We start from the raw sequence: 23,067 nt of genomic DNA, 5'->3' as shown, positions 1-23,067 counted from the left end.
CTACCTACTGAATTCATTGCCCCTCCTACTTCCCCACAGGATGACAAGCTTCCACCATTGGTTGATTGTTTATGTGCACACATCATGCACCTCCATATGCCACTTCTGCAGCCACGTTGTCTATCCCATGTTTTTGCCCACAAAGAACTGGCTGTTTATGATTATGTGATGCTCTGCTACAATTCTGTTCACACATCCCTCCAGTCTCCTTATTCAAGCCCTCACAGAGTCCTCACGCACAGACAGAATACCTTTGACATCATAAGTAATGGCAAACATTAGACAGTCTCACTGAATTAACAGAAACCTGCCTTGTTACTCTCTGACGATCTTACTAAGATGATACGTACCATCCCTGTGGACCCACCCGACAACTCCATCCTGCCTTCCATGTCCTCAGTTTCATCTTTCAGTGAATGAATGTACTATATACGTGCTGACAGCGACTCACTCCCCTTTGAGATTTCCATCTCCCCCCTCCCCAGTGGTTTGAGTGATGTGCGTGACAATAGTGAAGTACCACTTACCATCTGCACCACTACATCTGCACACCTGACTCCTGCTTTGTTTGCTCTCAACATCATGGATGTTAACATCAGTGACCTCTCTATCAAGGTCAGGAATGGCACAGCATTCATCTTTGTCATCACACCACTGCCTCGAGGCAACGCTTCCACCATGCATATCTGGCTCCTGAACTATTTTGAGCTTCCTCCCAATGCTGACCAGAATCTTATTTCAGCGAAAATTTCTGACAGCCAAATCATCGTCCCCATTTGACCTCCAGCAAGGCCAACGCTCTGCCCAATGACCTCCCCCACACTTTACTCTCTTTGTCTTTGTGTCTGTGCACTGTTATGAGTTCTTCAGTTGTATTGTGCTTCTATGTTTCACTACAGTTTTCTGATAACAAATTGCTTGTTGGTGATTTACATCCTCTACCATATCACTGTTAGGACTGGAATTATGACAAGATGGACAGTCTCAAATTACATAAAAATGTAGGTACAAAGGTCAAATGAGCAGATAGGCGATCTAAAACTTTACATGCAAATGAAATTAATAGAAATAACACTGTAGTTCAAAAAGTGAACTATGCTCACACTGAGTTAGTTCACAAGGTATTTATACTCATTAATTTATTTGATATTTCCTTTAATCATAGTTATTAATTTTACTTCAACTTTTAAGCTTACTCATCACTTTGCTACATTTTTGTTATTATACATTTGTTTATTCTGTCTGTATAATAATGTAAATCTGACTCATCCCACATCCTTGTGATTTATCACAGTATGCATCTGTGGAGTACAAAATAAATATATACATAAAAAATCAGAATTTGTCAAGGAACTATCATGAGATACCACTGAAAAGCCTGGATAATAGGAAACAGAGTTCAAAGCAATCAATAGTCACATTGATGAGGGGAAAAAAGTATTAGAAGTCAGAAGTGCAAGAAAACTGTAACATGTTAAGAGTAATTCATTCTAATGTCAAAAGATGGTATTCATATTGTAGTGAAGATACTGGATAAGGCAAATTTATCTACCCACATGGAACATGCACATGATTGATAGAAATTCTGAAAGTGAGAGTAGAGAAAATAAAACAATGTTTATGGTAATTTAATGTATAACATAAGTGAATAATTTAATGAATAACTGATAAAAACTCTACACTGTCATCATCAGTCAAATGAAATAATGCACTATCAACTAGTGAAGGGAGGGAGAAAGTATGTGTTGGAAGTAACAGTCGTTTGGGAAATCGTTTTCCTCTTTTCAAAAACCAGAAAGGAATTTACAGCTGATTGTTGTTCTTAAAACATTTGTAAAGATTTTTCTACTGCAAGGAAGGGATTTAAAATGAAAAGTAAGATAGTGTTTTAAACTGCTAAAGATGCTGTGCATTATGGTTCAGACTTGAGAAACTTTAAGAAAAACATGAAAAGAGAGGAGCACTGTGACGTGGAAGCGCTCCAAGAAAAAGTTTTCAAACTTTGGATATTGCACCTGATTTGATATGATAATTTTCTGTGATTTACTTTTGTATTAATTGCTATTATGGATTTTGGTACTAGATTTCCAGACTATAGGAAAAACTCACTTGCAGTCTTTTACTATGTGGGAACTATGGTCCTTCCCACATGGAGTGACTCAAAAGCAACTAATTGCTGACATGACTTGGCAACAGGTGGTGGCATAGGGTGACCAAGACTTTATCACAGTTTTATGGGAGATAACCAAGATCTGACCACAATTTCAAGGGGGGTTTAAGGGAGATGTGGCAACAATAAGTTTAAACTGCACAACTATGTCACATTTTCCTCGAACTGGTGACAAAGGAGATATAAATACTGAAAATAACTGGCATACTTTGCTTACTTTTACTCTATTATATCATAATGTATGATGTTTTTTGGTAACTCCACAAACCAAAACAAAGGTTTTAAAGTGCATTTGAGATGTAAATTCAGAAATGAGTATTACAGTCAAGCATTCTAAATATTTTTGTTACGTTTTCTGCCATGTTTGAGACGTACAAGAATCCCTTCATTTTTGGGTCTATGGAAAGAAAAATGAATTTAATCTAATCTAAACAAAACAGTTTATCTATTCATCACATGTAACACATAAATACAATCATAATAAATTTTAACAAATTTGCACATATATATTATGTGTATTCTATGAATACTTTTTTATAGAAGCTGCAATTTTAAATCTTCCAGTGCAAATTTAAAAACCTATTTACAGTCATAATCAAAACTGATTTCAGTCATAAGCTCAGACTTAATCAGTTCAAAGCTGCTGCTGTTTCTCTAATCAGTCCACTCATTGTTCATAAGACTAAGAAATATTGTGAAATGTATTGTGTGAGTCAAGTGAGAAATAAGTAATGTAAGAAGCATGTTTAAACATGAGCATCTCTATAATTCTCTTTTGTAACTTCTTGTTACTTCCATGTGTTGTCTGTAACACAGCTGCTGATTGATATGAGGTGAGCCAGGGCAAGCACACTTATGGGTTGCCAGTACTGACCAAGAAACAAGTAATCATCCCACTCTCACAGTCCCTTTAGACACTTGGGCTTTGTCATTCTTTCCACTCTCCTCAAATTCCCTTGAGTCAAACCATCTTTTTTCCACATAAGTACAAACAGGAAATGGACAATATCTCGACAATACTATCAATTATTATACAAAAACTTTTCGAGATCTGTCAGTAATGAAACCTCAACTATTAGTAATACTTCAAAGAGATTAATATTTACAACAGTGATTGCTGATGAAATGGTCAGGAGAAAGAGGCAGTTAACAAAGGAGCAAAGAGGATTGAAAAATTATTGCTATAATATGGGAGATCCCAGGAAATAGGGGAGAGTTGGTCACCCTAGATCGGCAGCAAATCAGTTCCTGCATAGATAAATAAGACTCTACAGATGGTGTGAGTGCAGAGTGAGCCAGAGTAGTGATTTGTATGAGAATTCTCATACTCATATGAGAATTTTGTCATGTATACACAGTACAATGCAAAAGTGGATAACATATTCAAACATACAAGAATTTTGCCAAAGGCCTAAGTTTTTACCAAATATACATTATACACATATACACCTGGTATACTTAATGAATTTCACATAAGAAAGTACAGATTCATGATAAAGGACAATGCGGTGTCTGTCTAACAACATCAGCCAGAGAAATTGAGTGCCGTGCCACTGACGCTGGCTTAACAGTTGAGAATGAGGCTTCAGACCCTGACCTGGAAAAAAATTAAAAAAAGCTCACAATAATGAGCCGCTTTGTTTTGTATAACCTTTTGCACTCAGTTGGATTATTAAGTTTCAGAAATAGAGTGGCCACCTGAATCTCAAAGCACTAAACTTTCATTCACATGTTTTTTCATATAACTGGAACACTATTGACAGTAATTTATCCTACAATAAGCCAGTATCCTTAGTGGAATTGTTAAATACAAATAAACTTAGCCTGGCATTGTATCAGGTGCCACGGTTTCAACTGCAACAAATGATGCTCTTAACAACAAGTGTTTCACTGTCACAGTACACTCAGCTGAATTAATTTTCTGCCCAGTTTCTATAAGTGCTTCATGTCATTGTGTGTTGCTGTGAGTATATACAAAAGTGGGAAGTAATAGTGAATTTGAAAAAAACCCAACCACCTAGCAGTTGCACATGCCAGAAAAAAAGTTTAAGGTGAGGCGAAATCTCAAAAACCAAATATCCTGTGCATAGTTTGCAAAAATTTTGAGGAGAATCATGAAATATACCAGAGTTCTGTAACTGGCTGATGCATGACAGTGACATGTACAGGACATAATGCAGATGCTGTAATACATGTATAGTTTCAGAAGCTCAAACCATTAAAAGTCATTCAAAAAGTAAGAAGTACCTTAACATGAGGCAGTCTGTTCCTATACAACAGCCTTCAGTTTCTCAGTTTGTTTCAAACATGCAGCTAATTAAGAGGAAGGTTGCTAATGCTGAAACTAAACTATCAGTGTCCTCAGCAGAACATAATTTGGCATTTTTAGCAATTATTCATTCATATGATTTGTTGAAAGAAATATTTCCAGACTCAGATATTGCACAGTCCATAACTCTTAAATGGCATGAAGTTTCTAATGTGAAAGGAGTGACACACAAAGAAGTAATAGTGAAAATGCTGCAGCATGCCAAATTTAGAATAATGGCATAGACGTCCAATGATAATGGAACTATAAAATATTCCTGTGCAGTGACCCGTTTTTATGACAAAGATTCAGTTGAGTAATAATAAGAGCGCCTCTTGAAATAATAATCAACTAAATTCTGAAATAAAATTTCCTCTTAAGTTATAATTTTGTTTTCTTTTTCTTTTTACAGTTGCATTGACAGTAGTTTTCGGGAGTTATATAAAGTTTAGAATGATAAAGACAAATATTGAAAATGCTTCTACTGTTGAGAATCTCTACAATGGTGTAGTAAAAATGTTCCAGCAACAAAATATTTCAGTAGAAAATTTTGTTGGCTTTGGAGAAGATAGTTGCAATTTCATGACGGGTATGCATAATTCAGTGGCAATCAGATTTGGACAGATTTGCCTGAGAATTTGTGTAATGAAGTGAGTTTGCCACTCCATTCATGTATGTGCAAGTAAGGTGTGCGAACGTGTTCTAAAGGCTTGTGAAGATCTTGTGAGGAATATTTATGGTCTTTTCAGATGCAGAGCCAAAAGGCAGTTGAAGTTCAAGGAATTCCAGTTATTTTATATCTCATACATTTCATTTAATGTCAGATCGAGTGGAAATAACCTAAACCTTACTCCAGGTGCTTTTAAACTTGGAACCACATAATTTGCTTCATCCTCCACAGACATGTTGGCTATTGATGATTGCAGTTGTTAGGACATTGCTGTACAATTGAAAAAAAAAAAAAAAAAAAAGGCTTTCTGAGTAAGTTCTAAAGAAAGTGCCGAATAAGATTTTGGCGATTAACGTGACTCTCTTGCAACAATGTACTATATGTTCTTAGAGAGGATTTTACCAAAATGTACTACTTTCAATGAGTATTTCCTGTCTAAATCAGTAATAATTCTCAATCTTCATGACAAGATGGAGCTCTCTATACAGAAATACTTCTGTATTTCATGAAACAGTCTTATGTCATGGAAAGAAATCTAAATGATGATGACCCAAAAAGTGCAGCTCATCATCTGGAAAATTCACAACCGCACTTGGGTGTAAAAGTTCTGTAGAAGACTGGGACACCAGCAATTAGGAATCGCCCACACCTTCTTAAGGATTTTTATAATTGATGCAGTAACTTCCTTCCAGTAAATCCCTTTATCACTGTTTTATCTGTAGGGTATAGAAAAAAGAGTAAGTTCATTTTTATTTAGAACAAATTTTAAGCAAAAATATCCTAAGAATTTCGTTTACTTCTGCTGTGATGTTTCTTCTTTCGAGCAGGTATCAATATTATGCCCTTTGCACCATATTTATATTTTTATTTCATGTTTTTTTTTACATTTGTATATTTATATGTCAGAACTGTAATGAGTGCTATTAATTCAGTGTTACAGAAATCTTCATGCCAGATGACATTAAGATATGATATGAATGATAAAGTGCTGTCCAAACCAGCAGCTCTGTAACCTAAAAATACTCTGCCACAAAGTTCCAGACATACAACACCTTCACTTATGCTCTTGATGGAACTATTGCCACATATTATTGCTCCCATATATGTTGATTTAGCACAAACAACAAATCACCAATGGTGACATCTCCCACTGGTTTTGGCTTGTCTTCCAGACTTACTGCGAGAGGAGCAATCACTGGATAAAATGTGGAATATATTAAATCATGAATCTGAAGAATTCAAGGACCTGAGCAATTTTGCCGTCTCAGTTTTGAGTTTAGCTCATTCAAATGCAGACTGCAAAAGAGTTTTTTAAAAGGTATCTAAAGCATTAAAGCTCATACACTGGATAATGACATGTGTACATGCTTTTTAAGATCATTAATATTTTGTGTTAAATGTCAGGTAATTCTCATGAAAACTGAAATCGGAAACCTACTGCAAATCAACATATTGAATGCAGCACTTCTTGCCTCAGAATGTACTCTAGTCCATATAAAATGAAGAAGGAGAGGTGGACTTCAAATTAGAATCACAGGTACGAAATTATGTTGATATTTTTAGTCTAGTTCTCTTGCAAATCTTTTTCCTATCATGTAGTCTATAATGCCATGAATCAATATTTTTTCAAAATGTACTAGAATTTTTACTAAAATACAAGAACTTTATGAGTTTGGTAGAAGAATCATACTCTCTAGATATTGTGTAATACCTAAACAACTAGCTCACAATATCATACATATTTATTTTTTTCTCATTATTAATTTGTATGAATGTTTTCTTTTCTTAATTAGCGACAAGAAATTTGTATGTTGCCACAGAAGAGGGCAAAGATAGACCTTTAAAATTATCTTTGTAACAGAAGAGCAATGTCTGGAGAATATTCATAGAATTATCGGGTATAGAACTCACTGAACATTGTATTTACTTAATACCAGTATATAGATCACCCTCAGGCAACCTAAGCTACAAAATGGAAATCCTACAGGATCGTAATCTGTGGCGGTTTTAACATAGATTTCCTAATAGAAGATAGCAACCATGTAAACTTCAAAAACTTTATGAATCTCTACAATCTGGAACAAAAGGTTAAATCCCAACCAGAATAACCAACCACAGTGAATCTTGTCTTGACCAAGTAGCTACTGACACAGAATGCACAGCATCCTCTGTAAAGCTAGGATTCTCTGACCACAATGCCCTAATTATACAGATACCAGTAAGCATGCCCCCCCCAAAAAAGTTTACAATACAAACTAGAAATTTTTGTCAAAGCAATATCAACACCTTTCTGTCCCACTTCCCCTTAAAAACAAAAATATTCCCAATAACAGTAAATATGGCCAATCACAATATAAAAAAAAAGCGCTCCGTATTCAAGCCACAAGTGGCCCATCGGGACCATCCGACCGCCGTGTCATCCTCAAGTTGAGGATGCGGATAGGAGGGGCGTGTGGTCAGCACACCGCTCTCCCGGTCGTTATGATAGTTTTCTGTGACCGGAGCCACTACTATTCGGTCGAGTAGCTCCTCAATTGGCATCATGAGGCTGAGTGCACCCCGAAAAATGGCAACAGCGCATGGCGGCTGGATGGTCACCCATCCAAGTGCCAGCCACGCCCGACAGCGCTTAACTTCGGTGATCTCACAGGAACTGGTGTATCCACTGTGGCAAGGCCGTTGCCCCCAATCACAATATACTGTTCCAAAAAATTTTTTCCCATGGAAAAATGGGCCATGACTGGTTTAACAGCTACCTCAAAGACAGAAATCAATATGTCCAAATGAATGTAACCAATCTACCAGGAATTGCTAATACTGTACATTCATCTACCCAAATCACAGAACATGGAGTTCCCCACAGCTCAGTGTTGGGACCCTTATTGTTCTTACTTTATGTAAATGACCTCCACTTAAATTTACACAATAACAGAACCTTCCTCTTTGCTGATGATACCACAATTATGATTCCGACTCAAATGAACATCTTCAAGACGCAATAAACAGGAGCACAGCACAACTAAACTCATGGCTTAATTCAAACAGACTACTCCTAAAAGACAGGTGGTATTACTTTCCACACAGTCCAAAATAAAAACCCACCAGTACCAAATATATCACTGAGTGATGATAAAATCTACTATGTAAAGGAAACCAAATTTTGGGGGTTACCATTACTGGCACACTTACATGGAAAAGTCATATTGATATATCTGCACCAAACTGAATTAGACAAATAAGGAATATTGTTAATACCAACACCCTCACATCAATGTACTATGCTCTTTTCCACTCTATATTAAGCTACGGAATTATCTTTTGGGGCCACAGTGCAGAAGCAGTGAGGCTGTTTAAACTCCAAAAAAAGTAGTTAGAATAATAATATTCAAACAGCAGAAAGAATCTTGTAAACCACTATTCCAGAATCTGAACATATTACCTCTCCCACATCAGTACATACTGGACCTACTATGTTTCACCAAGAAAAATATTACCAAACAATGGAAGATCTAGGACGGAATGTAATAATACCAGAGAAAGAAAGTTACTACTCACCATATAGTGGAGATGCTGAGTCGCGATACGCAGAATAAAAAGATTCACACACTCATAGCTTTTGGCCATTAAGGCAGTGGACACACACACACCCGCACACACACACACACACACACACACACACACACACACACACACACAACTTGCACACACGTCAGCAGTCTCAGAGAGCTGAAACTACACTGTGAGCAGCAGCACCAGTGCATGATGGGAGTGGTGACTGGGTGGGGGTAAAGAGGAGGCTGGGGTGGGGAGGGGGAGGGAGAGTATGGTGGGAGTGGCGGACAGTGAAGTGTTGCAGTTTAGACGGAGGGGAGGAGAGAAGGTGCGGAGGGGGGAGGGGGTAAGTAGCGGAAAGGAGAGAAATAAAAATAAAAATAAATTAAAAGACTGGGTGTGGCAGTGAAATGACGGCTGTGTAGTGCTGGAATGGGAACACGGAGGGGGCTGGATGAGTGAGGACAGTGACTAATGAAGGCTGAGGCCAGGAGGGTTACGGGAACATAGGATGTATTGCAGGGAATGTTCCCACCTGCGCAATCCAGAAAAGCTGCTGTTGGTGGGAAGCATCCATACGGCACAGACACAGGGGTATCATGTTTGTCAGCGTGTTCAGCAGCAGGGTGGTCCACTTGTTTTTTGGCCACAGTTTGTCAGTGGCCGTTCATGCAGACAGGCAGCTTGTTGGTTGTCATGCCTACATAGAATGCAGCACAGTGGTTGCAGCTTAGCTTGTAAATCACATGACTGGTTTCACAGGTAGCCCTTCCTTTGACGGGATAGGCGATGTTAGTAACCGGACTGGAGTAGGTAGTGGTAGGAGGATGTATGGGACAGGTCTTGCATCTAGGTCTATTACAGAGGTATGAGCCATGAGGTAAGGGATTGGGAGCAGGGGTTGTGTAAGGATGGACGAGTATATTGTGTAGGTTCGGTGGATGGCGGAATACCACGGTAGGAGGGGTGGGAAGGATAGTGGGTAGGACATTTCTCATTTCAGGGCATGATGACAGGTAATCGAAACCCTGGCAGAGAATGTAATTCAGTTGCTCCAGTCCTGGATTGTACTGAGTTAAGAGGGGAATGCTCCTCTGTGGCCGGACTGTGTGACTTTGGGAGGTGGTGGGAGACTGGAAAGATAAGGCACGGGAGATTTGAGTTTGTACAAGGATGGAAGGATAATTACAGTCAGTGAAGGCTTCAGTAAGACCCTCGATATATTTAGAGGACTGCTCGTCACTGCAGATGTGACGAGCACGGGTGGCTAGGCTGTACAGAACAGAATTCTTGGTATGGAATGGGTGGCAGCTGTTGAAGTGGAGGTATTGCTGGTGGTTAGTAGGTTTGATATGGAGAGAGGTACTGATGTAGCCATCTCTGAGGTGGTCAACATCTAGGAAGGTGGCTTGTTGGGTGGAGTAGGACCAGTTGAAGCAAATGGGGGAGAAGTTGTTGAGGTTCTGGAGGAATGTGAACAAGGTGTCTTCACCTTCATTCCAGATAGCAATGATGTCATCAATGAATCTGAACCAGCTGAGGGGTTTCGGATCCTGGGTTTTTAGAAAGAATTCCTCTAGATGGCCCATGAATAGGTTAGCATAGGACGGTATCATGAGGGTGCCCATAGCCGTACCGTGGATTTGTTTGTAGGTAATGCCTTCAAAAGAGAAGTAACTGTGGGTGAGGATATAGTTGATCATGGAGACTAGGAAGGAGGTTGTTGGTTTGGAATCCATAGGGCATCTGGAAAGGTAGTGTTTAATAGCAGTAAGGCCATGGGCATTAGGAATGTTAGTGTACAGGGAGGTGGCATCAACAGTGACGAACTGGGCACCGTGTGGTAAAGGAAAAGGAACTGTGGACATTCGGTCGAGGAAATGGTTGGTATCTTTTATATAGGAGGATAGGTTCCGGGTAATAGGTTGAAGGTGTTGGTCTATGAGAGCAGAGATTCTCTCAGTAAGGGCACAGTAACCGGCCACAATGGGGTGTCCTGGATGATTGGGTTTATGGACTTTAGGAAGCATGTAGAAGGTGGGAGTGCGGGGAGTGGTAGGGGTAAGTAGAGATATGGACTCTGGGGAGAGGTTCTGGGTTGGGCCTAAGGATTTGAGTAGTGACTGAAGATCCTGCTGGATTGCTGGAATGGGATCACTGTGGCATGGTTTGTAGGTGGAAGTATCTGATAGCAGTCAAACAGACTACTCCTAAAAGACAGGTGGTATTACTTTCCACACAGTCCAAAATAAAAACCCACCAGTACCAAATACACTCCTGGAAATGGAAAAAAGAACACATTGACACCGGTGTGTCAGACCCACCATACTTGCTCCGGACACTGCGAGAGGGCTGTACAAGCAACGATCACATGCACGGCACAGCGGACACACCAGGAACCGCGGTGTTGGCCGTTGAATGGCGCTAGCTGCACAGCATTTGTGCACCGCCGCCGTCAGTGTCAGCCAGTTTGCCGTGGCATACGGAGCTCCATCGCAGTCTTTAACACTGGTAGCATGCCGCGACAGCGTGGACGTGAACCGTATGTGCAGTTGACGGACTTTGAGCGAGGGCGTATAGTGGGCATGCGAGAGGCTGGGTGGACGTACCGCCGAATTGCTCAACACGTGGGGCGTGAGGTCTCCACAGTACATCGATGTTGTCGCCAGTGGTCAGCGGAAGGTGCACGTGCCCGTCGACCTGGGACTGGACCGCAGCGACGCACGGATGCACGCCAAGACCGTAGGATCCTACGCAGTGCCGTAGGGGACCGCACCGCCACTTCCCAGCAAATTAGGGACACTGTTGCTCCTGGGGTATTGGCGAGGACCATTCGCAACCGTCTCCATGAAGCTGGGCTACGGTCCCGCACACTGTTAGGCCGTCTTCCGCTCACGCCCCAACATCGTGCAGCCCGCCTCCAGTGGTGTCGCGACAGGCGTGAATGGAGGGACGAATGGAGACGTGTCGTCTTCAGCGATGAGAGTCGCTTCTGCCTTGGTGCCAATGATGGTCGTATGCGTGTTTGGCGCCGTGCAGGTGAGCGCCACAATCAGGACTGCATACGACCGAGGCACACAGGGCCAACACCCGGCATCATGGTGTGGGGAGCGATCTCCTACACTGGCCGTACACCACTGGTGATCGTCGAGGGGACACTGAATAGTGCACGGTACATCCAAACCGTCATCGAACCCATCGTTCTACTATTCCTAGACCGGCAAGGGAACTTGCTGTTCCAACAGGACAATGCACGTCCGCATGTATCCCGTGCCACCCAACGTGCTCTAGAAGGTGTAAGTCAACAACCCTGGCCAGCAAGATCTCCGGATCTGTCCCCCATTGAGCATGTTTGGGACTGGATGAAGCGTCATCTCACGTGGTCTGCACGTCCAGCACGAACACTGGTCCAACTGAGGCGCCAGGTGGAAATGGCATGGCAAGCCGTTCCACAGGACTACATCCAGGATCTCTACGATCGTCTCCATGGGAGAATAGCAGCCTGCATTGCTGCGAAAGGTGGATATACACTGTACTAGTGCCGACATTGTGCATGCTCTGTTGCCTGTGTCTATGTGCCTGTGGTTCTGTCAGTGTGATCATGTGATGTATCTGACCCCAGGAATGTGTCAATAAAGTTTCCCCTTCCTGGGACAATGAATTCACGGTGTTCTTATTTCAATTTCCAGGAGTGTATATCACTGAGTGATGATAAAATCTACTATGTAAAGGAAACCAAATTTTGGTGGGTTACCATTACTGGCACACTTACATGGAAAAGTCATATCTGCACCAAACTGAATTAGACAAATAAGGAATATTGTTAATACCAACACCCTCACATCAATGTACTATGCTCTTTTCCACTCTATATTAAGCTACGGAATTATCTTTTGGGGCCACAGTGCAGAAGCAGTGAGGCTGTTTAAACTCCAAAAAAAGTAGTTAGAATAATATTATTCAAACAGCAGAAAGAATCTTGCAAACCACTGTTCCAGAATCTGAACATATTACCTCTCCCACATCAGTACATACTGGACCTACTATGTTTCACCAAGAAAAATATTACCAAACAGTGGATATATTACCTCTCCCACATCAGTACATACTGGACCTACTATGTTTCACCAAGAAAAATATTACCAAACAGTGGATGATCTAGGACGGAATGTAATAATACCAGAGAAAGAAAGTTACTACTCACCATATAGTGGAGATGCTGAGTCGCAATACGCAGAATAAAAAGATTCACACACTCATAGCTTTTGGCCATTAAGGCAGTGGACACACACACACACCCGCACACACACACACACACACACACACACACACACACACACACACACACACACACTAACACAAACGCAACTTGCACACATGTCAGCAGTCTCAGAGAGCTGAAACTACACTGTGAGCAGCAGCACCAGTGCATGATGGGAGTGGTGACTGGGTGGGGGTAAAGAGGAGGCTGGGGTGGGGAGGGGGAGGGAGAGTATGGTGGGAGTGGCGGACAGTGAAGTGTTGCAGTTTAGACGGAGGGGAGGAGAGAAGGTGCGGAGGGGGGAGGGGGTAAGTAGTGGAAAGGAGAGAAATAAAAATAAAAATAAATTAAAAGACTGGGTATGGCAGTGAAATGACGGCTGTGTAGTGCTGGAATGGGAACACGGAGGGGGCTGGATGAGTGAGGACAGTGACTAATGAAGGCTGAGGCCAGGAGGGTTACGGGAACATAGGATGTATTGCAGGGAATGTTCCCACCTGCGCAATCCAGAAAAGCTGCTGTTGGTGGGAAGCATCCATACGGCACAGACACAGGGGTATCATGTTTGGCAGCGTGTTCAGCAGCAGGGTGGTCCACTTGTTTTTTGGCCACAGTTTGTCAGTGGCCGTTCGTGCAGACAGGCAGCTTGTTGGTTGTCATGCCTACATATAATGCAGCACAGTGGTTGCAGCTTAGCTTGTAAATCACATGACTGGTTTCACAGGTAGCCCTTCCTTTGATGGGATAGGTGATGTTAGTAACCGGACTGGAGTAGGTGGTGGTAGGAGGATGTATGGGACAGGTCTTGCATCTAGGTCTATTACAGAGGTATGAGCCATGAGGTAAGGGATTGGGAGCAGGGGTTGTGTAAGGATGGACGAGTATATTGTGTAGGTTCGGTGGATGGCGGAATACCACGGTAGGAGGGGTGGGAGGGATAGTGGGTAGGACATTTCTCATTTCAGGGCATGATGACAGGTAATCGAAACCCTGGCAGAGAATGTAATTCAGTTGCTCCAGTCCTGGATTGTACTGAGTTAAGAGGGGAATGCTCCTCTGTGGCCGGACTGTGTGACTTTGGGAGGTGGTGGGAGACTGGAAAGATAAGACACGGGAGATTTGAGTTTGTACAAGGATGGAAGGATAATTACAGTCAGTGAAGGCTTCAGTGAGACCCTCGATATATTTAGAGGACTGCTTGTCACTGCAGATGTGACGAGCACGGGTGGCTAGGCTGTACAGAAGGGAATTCTTGGTATGGAATGGGTGGCAGCTGTTGAAGTGGAGGTATTTCTGGTGGTTAGTAGGTTTGATATGGAGAGAGATACTGATGTAGCCATCTCTGAGGTGGTCAACATCTAGGAAGGTGGCTTGTTGGGTGGAGTAGGACCAGTTGAAGCAAATGGGGGAGAAGTTGTTGAGGTTCTGGAGGAATGTGAACAAGGTGTCTTCACCTTCATTCCAGATAGCAATGATGTCATCAATGAATCTGAACCAGCTGAGGGGTTTCGGATCCTGGGTTTTTAGAAAGAATTCCTCTAGATGGCCCATGAATAGGTTAGCATAGGATGGTATCATGAGGGTGCCCATAGCCGTACCGTGGATTTGTTTGTAGGTAATGCCTTCAAAAGAGAAGTAACTGTGGGTGAGGATATAGTTGATCATGGAGACTAGGAAGGAGGTTGTTGGTTTGGAATCCATAGGGCATCTGGTAAGGTAGTGTTTGATAGCAGTAAGGCCACGGGCATTAGGAATGTTAGTGTACAGGGAGGTGGCATCAACAGTGACGAGCTGGGCACCGTGTGGTAAAGGGAAAGGAACTGTGGACATTCGGTCGAGGAAATGGTTGGTATCTTTTATATAGGAGGATAGGTTCCGGGTAATAGGTTGAAGGTGTTGGTCTATGAGAGCAGAGATTCTCTCAGTAAGGGCACAGTAACCGGCCACAATGGGGTGTCCTGGATGATTGGGTTTATGGACTTTAGGAAGCACGTAGAAGGTGGGAGTGCGGGGAGTGGTAGGGGTAAGTAGAGATATGGACTCTGGGGAGAGGTTCTGGGTTGGGCCTAAGGATTTGAGTAGTGACTGAAGATCCTGCTGGATTGCTGGAATGGGATCACTGTGGCATGGTTTGTAGGTGATAGCTGACGGAGTTCTTCTGCCACGTTATCCTTGCGGTTCAAAACAACGGTGGTGGAGCGTTTGTCTGCAGGTAGGATTATAAGATTGGGATCAGTTTTTAGATGGTGGACTGCGGTTCTTTCTACGGATGTAAGGTTAGTATGCATGTTGAGGGATTTAGGGAATGATGGTGAGGCAAGGTTCGAGGATAAGAAATTCTGGAAAGTTAACAGGGGGTGGTTTGGAGGCAAGGGGGGGTGGATCACGGTGGGATGGAGGAGTGAACTGAGTTAGGTAAGGTTCAATATTGGTCTTTGGTTGAGTCTGATTGGTCAGGTTGGTGGCGAAAAAGTGTTTCCACTGTAGGGACCGGGAGAAGGAGAGAAGGTCTTTAACTAGTCCTGCATGGTTGCATTTGGGAGTGGGGCAAAAGGTGAGGCCTCTGGAAAGGACTGATATTTCTGTGGGACTAAGTCTTCTAGACAAGGTCAAAGAACTCTCTACGAGTAATTCCCCATTCAACAAAACTATACAGTAAAGGTATCAAATATATGGGAATAAAACTCTACAATCATCTCCAAATGGCAGTGAAGAACATTACACAAGTGAAGGATTTTAAAGTAAAACTACGGTCACTCCTAATTAAACAATGCCTCTACAGCATACAGGTGTGGCGCCGATGAAATAAACATCAACATTGATATGCATTCATCTTTGGACTCTAAGCATTATCTTTGGCTGTTCCGTCATGTTCAGTTCAGTTATTTGTGATCCTTGTATGTGTTAAGGTTAATAAATAAACTATTGCTAAATGGGTGTAATTATTGGTGCAACCAACCCAGTAATCCTCCTCACTGGTGACCCCAAGTTGCAACATCTTCCGTTTTCGCCGTTTTACCATGTCCGCGACCTCCGTGTCGGTAATGTTTGCATGTATTACATCGACACAGCATTCGAACAATGACTTCGGCCCAGTGCCTAATGCCAGATTTTGTGATCGACATGCATTATGTTGTGGGAGATGTACACCCACCAGGACTGCAACGCGATGCCTCTCACTCGATGATTCCGCTGGATGTTTTCGAGCCTGCAACAATAAGTGAGGTTAGGAGTGCACATGACACCGGCTATCAAACGCCTTTGTTCCCGCCACATGTGCCCTCCCTCATCGACTGTACAGTTAGCCCTTACAGATCTCCGTGCAGTGTGGGACCAATGCCAATTTCTGCAAATGCTTCGTCGGACAACCTACTACCGCCAGGACAATGATTTTCCACACCACAATCCGTGCAGTACCACGCGGATACTTGCCACATGGCCGGAACTGCTTCGTTCACAGGTATACCTCCTCAGCATCCGACCATGCCCGCGCCTGCCTCAGTTCTGAATTAGCACATGCCTTCCTACTTCGATACCATGGCCTGTAACAGGAACAATAACTTGTTATCTGTGCCTGACCTCCACCTCCATCCCATTGCTATGCCTCAGTGTTTTGTGCCATGACATTCACCTTCTCCACACACTGTTTTGAGTGGAGTGACTATGAACAGTGAACATTCACACATTCCGTCCCACATTCAACATCATTTCCCACACTGTGCTTCTGAACAGCCCGCACCTCTGCAGCCTCCCTGCAACACAGGTGGCCCCAGCTCTGATCATGCGTCGAGCTTTCCGCAAACTAACACGTGTTCTCAAACTTTGAAGTTTTTCTCACCTGTCCCCCCCCACGCCGGCTCCAGTCAAGCTTCCGCTACCGTTCTTGGCACATCTCGGTACCTCATCTGCGTCGGTCTTCCGTGATGCATCAATCCGAACACACCCAGAAGGTGTTGAGCTTCTGCAACCGCAGTCGACACATTACAGTGTCTCACCCGCATCGGCCTTCCACGTCGCGATGGATCGCACTCAACCACAAAGTGTCACCTTCTCGCTGCCACCCGAACAGCCGTCGTTGCCACATCCCCTGGTAGCACACTCTCCTGGAATACTACAGCAACAACAGCTCGATGCGGACAGTGCCTCGACGAACTCAACTCAACCTGTTCTTCCGATCATTCTACAACACTTACCAACACTGCCGCCGTTTAATCCCGACAGAGCTGCAACCTGGTTCAAAATTGTGGACGAAGTGTTTGACCATTACAAACTTGACGAGTCAACCAGGTTTCTGTGCCTCATCACCCACCTGAACGACCAAGAGGACTTGATTGCTGACCTGGTCGACGCCCCAGACTCATCTACCCGGTACACTCTAGCCAAAAAGACAGTTCTATGTTGGCTTGCACGCTCAACTGAGGCACCAATACGGCAAGTGCTCCACATCGAGCAACTAGACAATGACAAACCTTCCCAGCTCTGGAGACGGCTACGTGCCCTGGTCAGCGCTGATCTATTGTCTGACACAGCTCTCCTCACCATCTGGTCAGATAAATTATCTCCTCACATCCGCTTTGCTCTGGCTCAAGGGTCTCCTGAACCTGTCGAGCAAAGAATGACAATTGCTGACAAGCTACACGATGCATCACTGCTCTATTTCACCAGATACTGTCTACCTGACAAGTCTCAGGTTCAGGCTCATCGCCCTGCGGCCGGATGCAGCCAGGGCCGTACTGTGCCGACCGTTCCAATCACTCCGGGAAGCAGTAAACAAGCAACTGGGACGTCACTGGCTCTGCCCATGGTCACGCCCCTTCCTGCAACCGAACCTGCTGCGGCCACCGAACCTCGGCCACCACCACTGGCAACGAACTTTCTGCAGGAAACGCAACCGCACTATCCGTACTATTACTTCCACACACAGTTTGGTGAGGCGGTACAGAACTGCAGACCACCCTGCTACTTCCCAAACGCCAATCGCAGGTAGGTCCGGGTGCCGCCTCCTGTGCACAACATGACAGGCACCCCCCAGTGCTCCATTCTGTCTGGGAACAACTGGATAATTGCGGATGACTTTACATTAAAGACATTTCATCGGGATACCTTTTCCTAGTGGACACAGGCGCCGATGTTTCGCTGCTGCCTACATCCTTAGTGTTGTCGAACATCTGCCCTCATCATACTTCACTGCAAGCCGTGAATTCAACTAAACTACAATGCTCGGGTTCAACCAGACTAATTGATGAGTGACCCCCAAGTCATGTCCAACCCCTTGTGTACTTGTCGTAGGTGCTTCCTCAAAGTGCTCAAGAACAGTCTTGTCAAAAGAAGCATCTCGTCGTGTTCAAGGTCTTCCAGCATTACCATGATATTCCGCTAATAAGTCTGTTTTGCCAAGTCACCGGTGAATTGCTGTAAACACTTGCAGGTGTGGGTAGTGTCTTGCTGGGCACCATTCCTCATACAACCCCCAAGCTTCATGCACATTACCATCGGCTACTCTATAAACAAAAACAATATCTCATTGTTCTTCAAACGAATACTGTGCCACCATGCTTACTGTTTGACTAAATCACAGGTGACTTGTGTGTGCTCTGAAGTGAAGCATATGTGTGAATACTTCTGATGGGAGGGCGGAGACAGACGGCAAGACCTATTTGACATGTGTGTGTATCACGTTTTGGCAGTGACAGGGCGAGGGACATTTGTATGTGTGAACCGACAACCATAGTGCTGCCTGTCAACCAATGAACCACAACAGGAATATCCACGGCGAATTGGAGCGTGTGGCACCAAGTTTCCGTAGTTTAAAAATGGTGTGTTGTCAACCTATGCAACATTAGTAATTTTCGTCCCTACTGGCATCAGTTATCCAGGGTTAAAATTTCGTGACACAATTCTTCTCCACCCTGTACTAAGATGTACACTGTACATTGTGCAACAGCAACCTCTATCAGGAAAAGGATCGGAGAAGATTGCTTGAGGAGGATAGGGAAGCCATAAGTGATATTTACTGATAATGCCTCATATGACATCACTGGTTATAAAAAAACATCTTAGTACCAAGACTTCGAAGCATAACTAGTAGAAAGAGAATTCAAGGAATTTAATCGCTTTGTAAGAACACACACACACACAAAATGCATATATATGTCACACCTTTCATGCAGGTCATTAACAATCTTACAAATTCTTCCACTGGTTTCACACCAAATGAATTAATGTTTTACACCAGACAAAAGGACAGATGGAAGTCACCCCTACCAAAAATATCAGTGGTGGAAATGACATTAGAGGAGAGAACTAAACAAGGAGTAATCACATCAAAAAACAGGACTGAATGAGGGAAGAAAATCTATGATCGGAAACTGAAGTACTTTACTAAGTTTATTGAAGGCCAACGAGTTCTGTTACAAATCCACCCTAAGTTAACAAAAATGGGAAGGTAAACAAGAAGCAGCAATTACTTTTACAGGACTGTATATAATTTCCAAAATCCCATATCCTGGAGGTTATAGATTGATTTACAAAAGGACTGGTTGAGAAAAAGGCCTCTACCTCCACAAGTACTTAAAGGTATTTGTGGAATAAACATTTTTGACACAAGTATTTTTACTGAAAATGACTGTACATAGTGTACATAACAGTAATTTAATTTCTGTTTTGTTTTGAATACTAGTGTTAAGGAAACATGTTTAGATATAAGAGATTTTACTTGTATTTTGATATATAAAGTAGCAGGTAAGTGAAACTGAGAGAGATATTAAATGATCCAGTGCTTCGCTTGATGCGAGGTGTGGCGAAGCAGAGCAGAACTTGTGACACACACTGTGGTGTAATCACAACGGTGAGCTGCATCTGCAAACAAGGTGAAAGCAACAACTCACGTGATGCGCATGTAAACACAGCAGGAGGCGGTTTAATTATTAAACAGCTAACATGATAAACGACTTCCAGCTAATGCAGTTAAATGTAACTCATCCACACAAATATTTATAAGAATTATATACATAAAGGAAGAAAGAAGGAATAACTATAAACTTAAGATGGACTACATCTAATATATATAACTTTTTTGGTCATCAGTCATCTGACTGGTTTGATGCGGGCCGCCATGAATTCCTCTCCTGTGCTAACCTCTTCATCACAGAATAGCACTTGCAACCTACGTCATCAATTATTTGCTGGATACATTCCAATCTCTGTCTTCCTCTACAGTTTCTGCCCTCTACAGCTCCCTCTAGTGCCATGGAAGTCATTCCTTGATGTGTCAACAGATGCCCCATCATCCTGTCCCTTCTCCTTATCAGCGTTTTCCACATATTCCTTTCCTCTCCAATTCTGCGTAGAACCTCCTCATTCCTTACCTTATGAGTCCACCGAATTTTCAACATTTGTCTGTAGCACCACATCTCAAATGTTTCGATTCTCTTCTGTTCTGGTTTTCCCACAGTCCATGTCTCACTACCATACAATGCTGTACTCTAGACGCACATTCTCAGAAATTTCTGAAGTATTTCTTCTGTTACCCATTGTTTCTTTGCAGTTACCTTCTTTGTACCTATGTTTTCCTTTCCAACTTCTGTGGTGGCCCTTTTCAGAGATGTTCATTTCTCTTCAACCATACTGCCTACTTAGCTATTCCTTCGGAATATCTGTCTGACCGTGATGTAATCTAACTGAAATCTTTTTCAGGTATACCTCCTCCTCTTGTGATTCTTGAACAGGGTATTCGCTATTACTAGCTGAAACTTGTTACAGAACTCAATTCGTCTTTCTTCTCTCTCATTCCTTGTCCCAAGCCCAATTCACCTGTAACCTTTTCTTCTACTTCTCCTACAACTGCATTCCAGTCCCCCATGACTATTAGATTTTCATCCCCCTTTACATACTGTATTACCCTTTCAATATCCTCATACACTTTGTCTATCTTTTCATCTTCAGCTTGTGACGTCGGCATGTATACCTGAACTATCGTCATCAGTGTTGGTTTGCTGTCAATTCTGATAAGAATGATCCTGTCACTGAACTGTTCCCAGAAACACACTCTCTGCTCTACCTTCCTATTCATAACGAATCCTATGCCTGTTATACCATTTTCTGCTGCTGTTGATATTACTGTATACTCATCTGACCAGAAATCCTTGTCTTCTTTCCACTTCCCTTCACTGACCCCTACTATATCTAGATTGAGCCTTTTGCATTTCCCTTTTCAGATTTTCTAGTTTCCCTACCACATTCAAGCTTCTGACATTCTATGCCCCGACTCATAGAACATTATCCTTCCATTGATTATTCAATCTTTTTCTCTCTCTTTTGCAGCCCACTCCCAGAGATCCGAATGGGGGACTATTCCGGAATCTTTTGCCAATGGAGAGACCATCACAACACTTCTTCAATTACAGGCCACGTGTCTTGTGGACACATGTTATGTGTCTTTAATGCTGTGGTTTCCATTGCCTTCTGCATCTTCATGCTGTTGATCAGTGCTGATTCTTCCACCTTTAGTAGCAGTTTCCCACCCCTGGGACAAGAGACTAACCTGGACTTCTGTCCACTCCTCCGCCCTCTTTGACAAGGCGTTGGCAGAGAGAGGGTGACTTCTTATGCCAGAAGTCTTTGGCCGCCATTGCTGATTATTAATCAAAATTTGAGCAGTGACAGGATTCAAACCCGGGATCAAAGATTATGAATCAAAGACGCTACCCCTAGACCACGGGTGCAATAACTATATGGAAATGTACCGGAGACTACGCGAATTCTCTACATAAAGTAATAACGTTAACCTACTATATACAGATATATACCTTTATAGAATTTTGTAGATACTTCTCTTTACAGGGTAAATGTAAGTGAAGCTGGTGATATACTGGGCAGAACAAGCGAATAAAATGGCTGCATACTGTCATAAAAGAACGACTGAATCAGTGACCACTGAGCTACTACACATTTAGTTTTAAGTTTTTTCTTTTCAGTGACTAGTGCATCGACACGGTGTGAAAGAAGAACTGATAAGCTTTGAGAGTGGCAAGTTTAATGGGCTGCACCTCAAGCAAATAAAATTTAGTTGTAAGATTGGTTGGTTGGTTGGTTGGTTTGGACAAGGAGACCAGACAGCGTGGTCATCGGTCTCATCGGATTAGGGAAGGATGGGGAAGGCTGTCGGCCGTGCCCTTTCAGAGGAACCATCCCGGCATTTGCCTGGAGTGATTTAGGGAAATCACTTAGTTGTAAGAAATATTATATATATAAATGATATGAATGAACGATTCAAAGTATACGCAGTATTAGTCCTGTAAGTGACGTCATAATGATATGGGTTTGATGCTACCAAACAAGTATATGTGCATAATCATTATAAATATTGCTACATGTTGAATGACAACAGCACGTATGGCAATGAAACACATGTCATAAATACGTAAGTTACATGTTGTCCCAGGCCATAAATTAAAGGTCTTCTGTCACAGCATCAAAATTACCACAAGCATGCACACCATTTCAAAGAAATGAAAAATTCTTGTGGAGGAATCCATGGTGCAGCATACGAAGACTTCGCTGTCTCACGCCATGTGAAATGGACACGCATGAGTGAGAAGAATTCAGCGAGGATGCGATCATTAAAGTCCCAGTGCCAGACCACCAACTACTTGCCATGTGCATGGGCGCAATAATGAAAGAAACTTGACCATACCAAACATTGTTGAATATGCACAGTATTTTATATTTGTACCTGTTCTTAAAAACCTGTTTTCCTTTTAATTATTTGCATTAGTATGTGTAGATACAATAAGGTAAAGCTGACATATCAACTTTACATGACATAAGTATATCTAAAAGACAGAAATAAAGGGCTTTGATCACTCCATATCAGTAATACATAGCAAACGATTAATCATATGATACTGCCTAACACTGTACACGTCCATACAATATCAGTGTACAATGGCGGGGAGGGGGGGGGGGGGGGCAACTGTGCAATACCTGGACAACTATCTCCCAGTATCATACATACCCTTATATTTTTTTCTTTGTTATTAATTTGTATGAATGTTTTCTTTCAGTAATAAGAAATTTGTACATTGCTGCAGAAGATGGTAAAGACA

This window comes from Schistocerca americana, chromosome 1, assembly GCF_021461395.2.
Source record: "Schistocerca americana isolate TAMUIC-IGC-003095 chromosome 1, iqSchAmer2.1, whole genome shotgun sequence".
Taxonomy (NCBI): domain Eukaryota; kingdom Metazoa; phylum Arthropoda; class Insecta; order Orthoptera; family Acrididae; genus Schistocerca; species Schistocerca americana.
The sequence above is the reverse complement of the archived record's forward strand: the minus strand, read 5'-3'. Positions refer to the sequence as shown.